Genomic DNA, 12,454 nt, shown 5'->3' with positions numbered 1-12,454 from the left:
CATGGATCTCTCCCACAGGTGCAGAAAGCAGAATAATGAGAGTCCCAAAGATGTCTATTTAAAATAAACTATAGGGGCGCCTGGGTGGCTCAGTGGGTTAAGCCGCTGCCTTCGGCTCAGGTCATGATCTCGGGGTCCTTGGATCGAGTCCCGCATCGGGCTCTCCGCTCGGCGGGGAGCCTGCTTCCTTCTCTCTCTCTCTCTGCCTGCCTCTCAGTGTACTTGTAATTTCTCTCTGTCAAATAAATAAATAAAATCTTTTAAAAAAATAAATAAATAAATAAATAAATAAAATAAAATAAAATAAACTATAATAGTTGAACAAGGAAGGCCTGGTCTGAATGCAAAGAAACCAATCTAAATTAGAACAAGGAAGCAATACACGGAATGAGTAGGGATGAGAATGGATTGGGGATATGGTGACAATGGTACATGCCCCTTGGGTAGAGCACAGCGGTTAGGCAAGTAAAGCCAGGCCGTCTGCATTAAATCCCAGCTCCCTCACTTAACCTCTCTGCGGTTCAATTTCCTCCTCTGTAAAACAGGGAAACTCTTGTGCCTTCCTCTTTGGGTACCTGCGAGGATTAATTATGTGTAGAGCACTTAGTAATGTACCCAGCATGTGGCAATTGCTCAGAAAAGATCAGCAATTTTTTTACTAGCCACTCCCAACAAGAAAACAGAGGCTCAGAAATGCCAGGGGGAAGGGCCGTATGGGAAAGACATAATCCCAAAATAAAACATGTCATGATTTTAAACCATTGCTGGTCGGTATGACTCTGAGGACACTCTCCTCTAGGGGCATTAAGTGAGCAGAGAAGGAAATGCCGTATTAGCATATTACTTGGATCTACTTACATGATACTCATATGTAAATTCTGTTTACTGGAAGCCAAAGGTAACAGCAGAAAGCTAAGGGAAAAGGAAAGAGGTTTAGGCAGCTTGAATCCACATAACATCAAAACGAGAAGAGAGGAAAGGAGGTTCTATAACACCCTATGAGAAAGCTACAGCAATGTCTAAAATTAATGCATTAAGAAATAACCACACAAAACCTATCTTTAGAGCTGTATGGGAAGCCACTAGAAGAACTAAAAACAGAAGTATTTAAAGTGCTGCCTCCAGACTGCCTTCTGAAGGGAGAGCAACTAACTGCATTCAGTTTAATGAGTATGTCTCTAATACTCAATTTCTGGGTACACGATACTCAGTCCTCTAATCTCTAAAGCAGCCCGAAAGTCAGGTGACCTGGGTTCAACTCTCAGCCCATTCATTTTGGCCTAATCGCTGAACCTTTCCAGAACTCCATATTTTCAGGTAGTGATGCAAACATGCCTCCATTCCTGGGCAACTGATGCTCTCCGTTTATCAGAAGATGGCTAGCAGCTGGGCTCTGAGGCCGCCCAGCTCCCAGCAGAGCTTTCCCATCTAACTCTGAATCCTAAATTTAAGAGAATATGTTCACATAGCAGATTACAAGAGCACACAGCTTGCCAGTCCAAGAGCTCAGATCTCCCCAACAGTCAGAAACCCACGGGCTGTGAGCTGGGGTCGGGCCCAGTAGGGGGGGGGGGCGCTTGGAGAGATTTGCACCTCCCAACTTTGCCCAGATGAGCTGGCTTTCCCAGCTCAACATCCTGGCTCATCTTTAGTTGCTCCCCACTTGCTTTTGTACTGATTTCTTAGGATACTAAAGATGCTTGATAAAGTTGTTTCATTATCCATCCAGTGCTCAGCATAGGACAACATTCTGAAATCATTTGTGTTCTAGAGAACATGAAAATAACACTCTGAGGGCCAGATGTTCTACTAGCAAATCCTGTTCCCGCAGAGATGTGGATCTACCTGTATGTGCCTACACACATGTATATTTCATGTAAGCTGCTCAACAGATCTCTACAATTGCCCTTTGATGCGTGTAAACCAATTAGGGAAACGGAGATCAAGGAGGGTCGATGATTTGCCAGAGTCTACACAGTTACCAACTGGGTGACTCAGGATCCAAACCCCAGGCGGCCAGCTTTCAGACTCTTTGTCAGTGTACTTACTGTGATGTCTATACAACACCTTTCACATTCTTCACTATTTTCCCTGAAAACCTGATACATGAATCATTAAATTCAAATAGCTAGATGGGGCTGGCTGATACAGCAGCCACCAACACGCGGCTATAGCTCACGGGATGTGTGGCCAGTCCAAACGAAAGATGTGCTGAAGGAGAAAACATACGCCCACCTCTCGGACTTAGCACAATGAAAAGATTATAAAATAGCTCATTTAATCATTTTACATTGATTCTGTGAGGAAATGATAAGATTTCAAATACATTGGATTAAATAAAATATTAATAAAATCAACTTCACCTGTTTCTTTACATTTTTTTAAATGTGGCTACAAGAAATTTTTTAATTTTTCATATGACTCAGGTTACAGAACCTGGACAGAGCCACGCTAGACTGTTCAATTAACAGAGACACCTGTGGTTTAACAGAAGAAAAAAAAAAACCTGCGGTAGAGAGGCTGGGGAACAGAGATCTTTGACAGCATCTAGCTGTGTGGTCTTAAGCAAACCACTTATGCTCTCTGAGCCTCAGGCTTCCCCACTGAGGGTCTAGTCCATATTTCAGTGAGCCCTTCCACCTTGACAGTCTAAGTGTGTACCAGCAACCACCTTGTCTCTCAGCACTTACATCTTTTTTTAAAAGATTTTACTTATTTATTTGACAGACAGAGATCACAAGTAGGCAGAGAGGCAGGCAGAGGGGGGGGGGCAGCAGGCTCCCTGCTGAGCAGAGAACCAGATGCAGGGCTCGATTCCAGGACCCTGGGATAGTGACCTGAGCCGAAGCAGAGGCTTTAACCCACTGAGACACCCAGGCATCCCTATATCTCTGTCTTGTGAGAGTGTCTCAGCCAGGAGTTCTATTTGCCCCTTCCTGATCATAAACTCTGTGAGGATAAAATGACAGTACGTGAACTCCCCTCAGCCCCCACCCTGATTCTCACTGCACCATAAGCAGCAAACAGTTGGTGCTTAATAAGAACTCATTGGTGGTTTGATACTGGTTTCAAGTCTATTCCTGACAGCTCCTGCTTCTTTTTCCTCCATCTCTCCATCTTTCCCCCAAGTATCCCCCCAGAGATTCACATAGTAGAGTTCCAAGAAGCGTGAAATGAGACTATAAGGTGGCAAAAGTTTAAGCAGCTTCTTGCAACCTGATAGGCAACAGGTGAAGGGAAAAGCTGAAGGGCTTCTAGCACAGGGTTCGGCGTCTTCCTTGGATCATCAGAGGTGGCAGAAGCATACAAATAAGGGGGAGACTTTTCGCGCTCTGTTTCTCTTCGCCCACTTTGAAGAGGACTCCCAAGTCATGCTGTGAATTTTGAAACGAATTTGGCTCAAATTAAAACACAAGCTAACTCTCTCTATGAACCTTTCCTCAAGAGTCTGCTTTTAGGCCAATGTTCTGAATTTAATGTAATTCTGAGCTGCTTGAGGACAGGTACAGGGTCTTGATCATTTTGATATCTCGGGTCTTCATGGTGTTGGGCAAACTGGAGACCAAAAAAAACCCAAAAAACTCTATGCTGGCAACAGAAAAATAAATAGAAGCCAAGACAGCAGTTATGAAGGTCAGGAACTTGGGCCGTGAAGCATTCACGGACCGCCACCATACACAGAAGTGTGATGACAGGCCGGGGCCCCATGCTAGGATGTGAGCCGTTGCATTTCATCCTCTTAACAGCCCTACGAGGTAGGTGACAATTATGTTGCCCTGTTCAGTTTACCCGAGAAATGTGTTCCTTTCTAAAATATGTACTGAGCTCCTACTGAGGGTCAGGCACTACTGGAGGCACTTGAGTCAGTATTCTAGTGGAAGGAAGATAATAACCAAGCAAATAAATAAACAATCGTACCATCATTTCCACTCCTAGGTACGTACCCAAGGGAATGGAAACCAAGGATTCAAACAGATCCTTCTTTTTTTAAGATTTTATTTTTTTGAGAGAGAACAAGCAATCGAGAGAGAGAGAGCACAAGCACAGAGGGAGGAGAAGTAGACTCCCTACTGAGCAAAGACCCCCCCTCCACCCCAACACACACCCCCGACCCCGACACAGGGCTTGATCCCAGGACCCTGAGATCATGACCTGAGCCGAAGGCAGACGTTTAACCCACTGAGCCACCCAGCTGCCCCTCAAACAGATCCTTGTACACCTCATAGCAGCATTGCTCACAATAGCCAAAAGGTAGAAACAATCCGAGTGCCCATCAACAGGTGAATGGATAAGCAAAATGTAGTACATCCATACAATGGAATCTTATCCAGCCTTTGAAAGGAATGAAAGTCTGACACCTGCTGTAACACAGATGTATCTTGCAAGCCAGACATAGAAGGACAAGTATTGTACGATTCCTCTTATAGGAGGAACCCAGAATAGGCAAATTCATAAAACCAAAAAGTGGGATAGAAGGACGCTTGGAACGCTCAGTGAGTTAAGCCTCTGCCTTCGGCTCAGGTCACAATCTCAGGGTCCTGGGATGGAGCCCCGCATCAGGCTTTCTGCTCAGTGGGAAGCCTGTTTCCTCCTCTCTCTCTCTCTGCCTGTCTCTCTGCCTACTTGTGATCTCTGTCAAATAAATAAATAAAATCTTAAAAAAAAAGAAAGAAAGAAAGAAAAAGTGGGATAAAGGTTACTAAAAGTAGGATAGAGAATGGGAGGAGAAAGGAATGGGAAGGTATTGTTTACGGGTGTAGAGTTTCTATCTGGGATGATGAAAAAGTTCCAGAAATAGAGGTGATGGTTATATATAACATTATGAATGTACAGTGCTACTGAGCTATACACTTAAAAGTGGTGGAAGTGGTAGATTTCATGTTATGTAGATTTCACCACAATTTTAAAAAAAAATCAATTTAAAACCCAACCATTTCAGACAGCAGCATGTGAACAAGGTGAGGACATAAGAGACCAGGACTGAGAAGGGAGTTATTCTAGGTCGCGTGTCAAGGCAAATCTAGAGGATGACATTTGAACTGAGACTTGAAACGTGAGAGGTGTCAGCCATGTAGAGAATGTCCCAGGGGAAGGATCCTGCAGGCAGAGGCAACAGCAGAGAGAGGTTCTCTGGCAGCTGAAGGAGCCAAGGGCAGCAGGGACATTGGCAAACAAGAGGTGAGTATTAGGAGCTGTGGAGAGGTCAAGAGCCCTGAGGCCAGGAGACTGGGTAGGAGGCTACTCCACTGTCCAAGATCTTCTCTTTCCTATCCATGCCCTCAGCCCAGATTATTCTACCAAGTTCCGTGGCCTTAAGGTCCATTTAGCTGCTCATGTTATCCCACTTATATCTCCCCATTTGTAAATCAAGTTCGCATGCATCATAGATACTACTCAGGACCAAACCCTACTATTTCAAAGGATACAGCAACCAAAGACATGCACAAAACATTCCTTCCTTGGGGAAGTCTGAGACCATCAGCATGGCTCTCATAAGTACTTCCCCGCCCACACAGGAGACATTGTGATTTGGATTTAACATGTAAGTCTTAAGCAATTACATGTGCCATCACTTACATGAGGCAGCCATATTGGTTATACGGCACCTTCTTTTTTTTATGCCCCATTAAATACACAGCGTATGTAACATTTTCCAACAAGCAATGCCCCATGAATTCATAAACTCTGAGTTTATTTATAATAAACAACCCACGAAGATCAAATATATACTAATAAATGCATTTTACAGATAAAGCTTATTATCTTTCTACTAGTACATACCATTTATTTGCTTACCAGGAGCCCTGGGTTGGTTGGTTGGTTTGTTTGTTTGTTTGTTTTTTAAGGATTTTGTTTATTTTATTTATTTATTTGACAGAGAGAGAGAGATCACAAGTAGGCAGAGAGGCAGGCAGAGAGAGAGGGGGAAGCAGGCTCCCCACTGAGCAGAGAGCCTGATGTGGGGCTCCATCCCAGGACCCTGAGATCATGACCTAAGCCAAAGGCAGAGGCTTAACCCACTGAGCCACCCAGGTGCCCCCAGGAGCTCTGGTTTGAATACAGAATATTTGCAATGGGATCTGAGTGGAGATCTTTTTTTGTCCCCCCGAAGGGTCCCTGGTAAAAAAGAATAGGTTACAGGTCTGCTGTTATAACTGTAAATGGAAAGTAACTATGTTCTCACCGAAAAAAAAAAAAATGTAAACAGAACAAAAATACCTAAAATAAAAAGCAGAAGTCTCCCATTCCCCTCTCCAGTGTCACACACTCAAGACCTCCCTTCCCAGAGGTAACTAACGTTAGCAGTTTGGAGTGTATCCTTCTAGTCCTTGTTCATACATTCATATACATACATGTATATATAAAAATATAACCACCTGTGCATTTCTTTTCATATAAACAGAATCATATTATTCATATTTTTCTACTTGCTTTTCGAACATCAGTGTTGAAGATTTTTAATGACCATTCCTTATCCTGTTTAACCAATGTATGGTATTTTTTTAAAGATTTTATTTATTTATTTGACAGAGATTACAAGTAGGCAGAGAGGCAGGCGGGGGGGTGGGGGAGCAGACTCCCTGCTGAGCAGAGAGCCTGATGTGGGGCTCCATCCCAGGACCCTGAGATCAGGACCTGAGCCAAAGGCAGAGGCTTAACCCACTGAGCCACCCAGGCACCCCAGTATTTTATTTTATATCCAGAACTAGTGTTTAGCCATTCATCTATCAGTAGACATTTAGGCAGTTTCCTATTTTTTCATCATTACAAACAATGAGAACAGGCATTGTATGTGACCCTTATTCAAACACCACTGGGCCAGGTGCCATATTTTTAAAGAATAGAATATTTCTGTAGGATATAGTATTTCTGTGGGATTAAGTAACTAGAGGTGGAACTGCTATGTTGAATGGGAGGCATATTTAAGTTTTTGATAGATATTGTCACGTCTTTCTGGCCTCCAAGAAAGTTGATGCTAATCTATGCCCCAGACAACAGGGTAAGACGTACCTATATCCCAGCACCAATAACCAACGCTTGCTATTATCGAACTCGATAATAGTCTATAATAGACTACTACGTTAGTAGTCTAATGGGCTTAAAATGACAATCTCATTCACTAACGGATTTGTCCTACAAATATTTTTCAGAACTACTGTGTGCTAGTCTCTGGGGGGCTGTGTCCAGGAGGGCAGAGAAGAGAGCAATTGGCAGGTCATTAATTAAAAGGCATCCCTCAGGGGAAAAGAGAAAGCTCTAGCACAGAGCTGGGCATATGCACAGCCAGGGTAGGGATCAGTGGCTGAGCTAGAGAATGGGATAGGGGAGAGTTGGAAGCGACAATACGTGACCAATTACAGATGGCATCCAACACCTGGGAGCAGAGTCTGGACCCTTCTCAGTGGATGGCAAGGAGCCAATGCAGCTTCTTAAGTGGCAGAATGGGAAGACCAAAACGAGTGAGTTCCCCCAAAGGCAGTCCCCAAGACAAGGATTTGAGTATGAGGGGTTTATTTGAGAGGTGATCACAGGAAGCACCAGTAGGGAAGTGGACAAGTGAAGTAGGGAAGAAAGGAAGACAAGAAAGGGGTTGGGGGGGGGGTGCTGGGTGACTCAGTGGGTTAAGCCCCTGCCTTCAGCTCAGGTGATGATCTCAGGGTCCTGGGATCAAGCCCACCCCTCTCTCTGCCTACTTGCCTCTCTCTGCCTCTCTGCCTACTTGTGATCTCTGTCTGTCAAATAAGTAAATAAAAGCTTTAAAAGAAAAAAAAAAAAAAAAGAAAGGGTGTGTTGATGAGCAGGCTACTGCTGTGGCTAGGTGGGGCCCCATCCCACTGGGAATCCTCTGAGACTGTGTGGAACAAAGAGTTGTCCACCCAAAGGGCACGGGGGCTGGGGTATTTATCCCCAACTCCACCTCTTATTAACTGGGGCATCCATCATCTGGGGCACTAATTCCCCAACATTTCTAGTATTCCTGTGCACTAGACAAGCAAATTCCTGCAGCCTGAGGACACCTTCAGGCAGGGAGAAACAGGAAGCCATTCAGATGTAGATGATCTACAAGTCATCTCCAGGGTAGGCTTAGGCAATGTGAGCTGGCACTCATGGTATCTACGACAGAGTTTTAGGACAACTGACTGGCCCTAGTACCATGACCACAGAAGAACCTTGAGTAAGAGCATGTCTTGTGTTAAAAGAAATTAAAAGAAATCTGCTGAGAATGTGTTATAACTTAACCTACCAGCACCTTTATATCCAAAGCCTAATCTAATAATCGTAACTGTAGTGGTTAAGACAAATATGGAAAAGTAAGTCAGATGATCTCCATAAAACACAATAAAACACAATGAACTACGAGTAATTAGCTGTTTCCAAAAAGTCACTTACAACTGTCCCTTAATAATTTTCCCTGTGCCTCATGAGATCCCACATGTAAATAACTTCAGATTCTTTATGAAGACATAAAGTTTCTTCCTGACTTCACCAACCACCATCTACCAACTACCAACTACATTCTAGTTCCAAAGAGGATTTCAATGAAATCTAGCAAGCATATTGGCAAGAAAACCTTGATCATCATCCGAAGGTTCATGGTAAGCTTAGTCTCATTGTTACTAAGGCTAAACTGTTTTTTTTAGTAGAGTAGCAAGACGATGTTAGTCACCTTGTCAGGTCACCTGGTAGCTCAGTCGGTTAAGGGTCTGCCTTTGGCTCAGGGCACAATCTCAGCAGGGAGTCTGCCTCTCCTTCTGCCCCTCCCCCCAGGCTTAAGCTCGCTTTCTCTATCACCTGTGCTCTCTCTCTCAAATAAATAAATGAAGTCTTGAAAGAAAGAAAGAAAGAAAGAAAGAAGAAAAAGAGAAGAGAGGAGAAAAGAAAAGAAAGGAAACGAAATGAAACAAATTCACCTGGCCTTTGCAGTTTCCTAGAAAATTTCCCCCAGTAGGAGGTCAATGGGGGCCTCAGAGCAAATCATGGTGACAGCGGTAAGGCTTGTAAAAGCTATACTGGGACTAAAAGTCCGAAGTCCTAGATCTTAAGGCCCCATTACTTATTTGTTGCAAGTCCCCCCATTTATTCAGCTAATATTTAATTACTTCACCCAGAAATCATTTTTCTGAGAATCTTTTTTGTGCTAGGCCCTCTATTAGGCACTAAAAATACAAAAAGTAACAAATGGGGGATCATATGATCACCTCAACAGATGCAGGAAATGTATTCGGTAAAAGTCATTATCCTTTCATGGTAAAAATTTTCAGTACACTCGGATAGAAGGCAAATCATTTAATCTGATCGTTGATATCTATTTTAAAATAAAACCCACAGAATACATCATATGCAACGGTGAGATGTCTGGCATCAGAAATAAGACCAAGATGCCCAGCATCACCATTTCTTCTCAACATTGTACCGAGGGTCCTAGCTAACGCGATAGGCCAATTAGGCGAAACAGAAAAATAAGAGTTACAAGGATTGGAAGTTGTCAACTCTGTCATAATATCAAGGGTCCATAGAAGTTTCAGTCTGTTTCTGGGATCTCTAATCTGTTTCATTGGTCTATTTACCTACATGTTATATACATAGAAAATTCAAAACAACTTCTAATGAACTATTAAAGTTAATCAGAAAGTTTAGCAAGGCTCCTGAATATAAAATACATACACAAAAATCCATTTTATTCCTTTGCACAGTTACAAATAGAAAATGAAAATTTGGGGCCCCTGGCTGACTCAGTCACAGCATGTGACTCTCCATCTCAGGGTTGTGATTTCAAGTCCCATGCAGGATGTAGAGCATACTTTAAATTAAAAAAAAAGATAAGAAAATGAAAATTTATAAAAAGATGCCATGTGAATGGACACAGCAACCACAGGAACAGATTGTAGAGCCTGGAAACATACTTGAACTTCTAAATAGCCTTAAGAGATGATAGAGTGACATTACCCACCAGTCAGAGGACAGTCTTTCAATAAATGGTGCTAGACACTTGGCTATCCATTCAGCATTCATCAGAAACCTAAATATGAAAAATAAAAAGTATAAAAATTTTAGAAAGAGTGTTCCTGGCTGGCTCAGTCAGTACAGCATGGGATTCTTGATCTCAGGGTCATGAGTTCAAGCCCCACATTGGGTGTAGAGATTACTAAACAAAAAAAAGATTTTAGAAAGAATACTTTCATGACCTCAGGGTAGGGGAGGATTTCTTTAAACAACATACGAAAAGCAATAATCATAAGAAAAAGATTGACAAATCTGATAACCCTAAAATGTAAAGTTTCTGTTTGTCAAATGGTATAACATAGAGTGAGAAGACAAGCCACAGAGTGAAAAAGATATTTGAAATACAAAATACCTACCAAAGACAAGTAGGACATAGAATAAATTAAGACCTCCTACAAATCAGTATGAAAATGACAGACAACCCAGCAGAAAAGTAGGTAAGAGACTTCAATATAATATCACCGAAAAAGGCAACACCAATGGCCAAGTTTTAAATGCCAGTTAAAATCACAAGATACCATTATACATCCTCCAAATTAGCCAAAAATATATTCATAATAATAACAATAAATTTTGATCTGGTAATGACAAGTATTGAGTGTGACCGTAGAGCAAGAGAAATGGCATCCCTATTTGAATGGAAATGTGTTTTGGTGCAAACACTGTGGGAAACAATTAGGAATTATCTAATGAGGTTGAAGATACCTAAATCCTTTGACTTAGCCATTCCACTTCTAAGTATGTGCTGTAGAAAATCTTGCCCAGTCATAGCTGGACACCAATTCAAAACTATTCATAGTCACATGGTTCCTCATAGCTAAAAACAATGGAAAACTCTGTTGTCTTCCACCAGTAAAATGGAGACACCCTGTGTCACAAATTCCCACAATGAAATACTATACAACAATCTAAAAGCAAGAATAGTGTCATTATAAAAGCCAGATTAGTTATCTGGAGTAGGAAGAAGGGAGCTGAAGATCGAATTGTGAATGGGGAGGGGGCATGCTGAGAAATTTCAAGGTGCTTACGGTGCTGTACATCTTGACTTAGGGTGGGAAGATACAGAAGTGGTGTCTTTAATCATTAAAAATTCAGGACAGCTAGGTGGCTCAGTCAGTTAAACATCAGCCTTCTGCTCAGGTTATGATCTTGGGGTCCTGGGACAGAGCCGTGCTTTCTGCTTTTCCCTTTCCCTATGTCCCTCCCCCCAATTTTTGCACTCACTCTCTCAAATTAATAAAATCTTTTTTTTAATTAATTTATACACATGTAGGGGCACCTGGGTGGCCCAGTCAGTTAAGCATCTGCCTTCAGCTCAGGTCACGATCCCAGGATCTTGGGATCCCTGCTTAGTGGGGAGCCTGCTTCTCCCTTTCCCTCTGCCTCTCCCCTTGCTTGTGTTCCCTCCCTCTCTCTCTGTCAGATAAATAAATAAAATCTTTTTTTTTTAAATTGCACATGTGACGAAGCACCTGGGTGGCTCAGTGGGTTAAGCCTCTGCTTTCAGCTCAGGTCATGATCCCAAGGTCCTAGAATCAAGCCCCGCATCGGGCTCTCTGCTCAGCAGGGAGTCTGCTTCCCCCTCTCTCTCTCTGCCTACTTGTGATCTTTGTCTGTCAAATAAATAAATAAAATATTTTTTAAAAATTGCACGTGTGTACTTTTTTATAAAAGTGAGAGTCTGGGGAAAGAGACATGACAAATACATAACAGAGTATTAAGATTCAGAATATACAAAAAAATTACTAAAAATCAATAGGAAAAAGACAAATATATTAGTCCGGGTCTAGTCAGGAGACAGGACGCGCACAGTAATTTGAACAGGGAAAGCTCAAGAGCTAAGAACGGGGGTTAATTACTAACGCCAACCTTGGGTGCCACCCCCTTCCCAGTGTTTGCCCCAGCACGGAGGCAGAGCCCCCACCGGAAAGAACGAATGTGAAAGAGCTTCAGACCTCATTGCAGGAAGTGTGTCATGGCCCACTAGATGGCAGAGAAGTTCGCAGAGATGACACAGGCCAGGGCTGGCCGGCAGAAAACTGGCCCCTTGAGCATCAACCAGACTCACTAGGACACCACTTGTCTAGAAAGCGGCCCAGTAGGGGGCCAGGAGCACTCACTTAAGAAGATGCTCATGGGAGGCCCTTAACACTCACCAGGAAGCCCATGGGGGTGGCTCTAAAACTCAGTAGGCATAGCAGCCCTCGTCCCACGTGCTGGTGGTCACTACGCATCACAGGAGCGAGAAAAGAAGAACACAGGCATCGGGAAGGGAAGTGTCCCTCCAGTGTGCTCTACACACAAGGCCTAACATCATGGCGGCCGCACAGGAGAACTACCTGCAGGGTTCCAGCTTCAGTAACACAAAGCAGGGCGTTAAAGGGTGGTTTTAGGGCCAAGATGCAAGGAATGGGTGACTGGCATCACAAACAGTAACCCACACTGTCCT

Source organism: Mustela putorius, unplaced genomic scaffold (assembly GCF_011764305.1).
Source record: "Mustela putorius furo isolate JIRA1106 unplaced genomic scaffold, ASM1176430v1.1 tig00003853_pilon_pilon_pilon, whole genome shotgun sequence".
NCBI classification, from domain to species: Eukaryota; Metazoa; Chordata; class Mammalia; order Carnivora; family Mustelidae; genus Mustela; species Mustela putorius.
Note: the sequence above shows the minus strand (reverse complement) of the source record.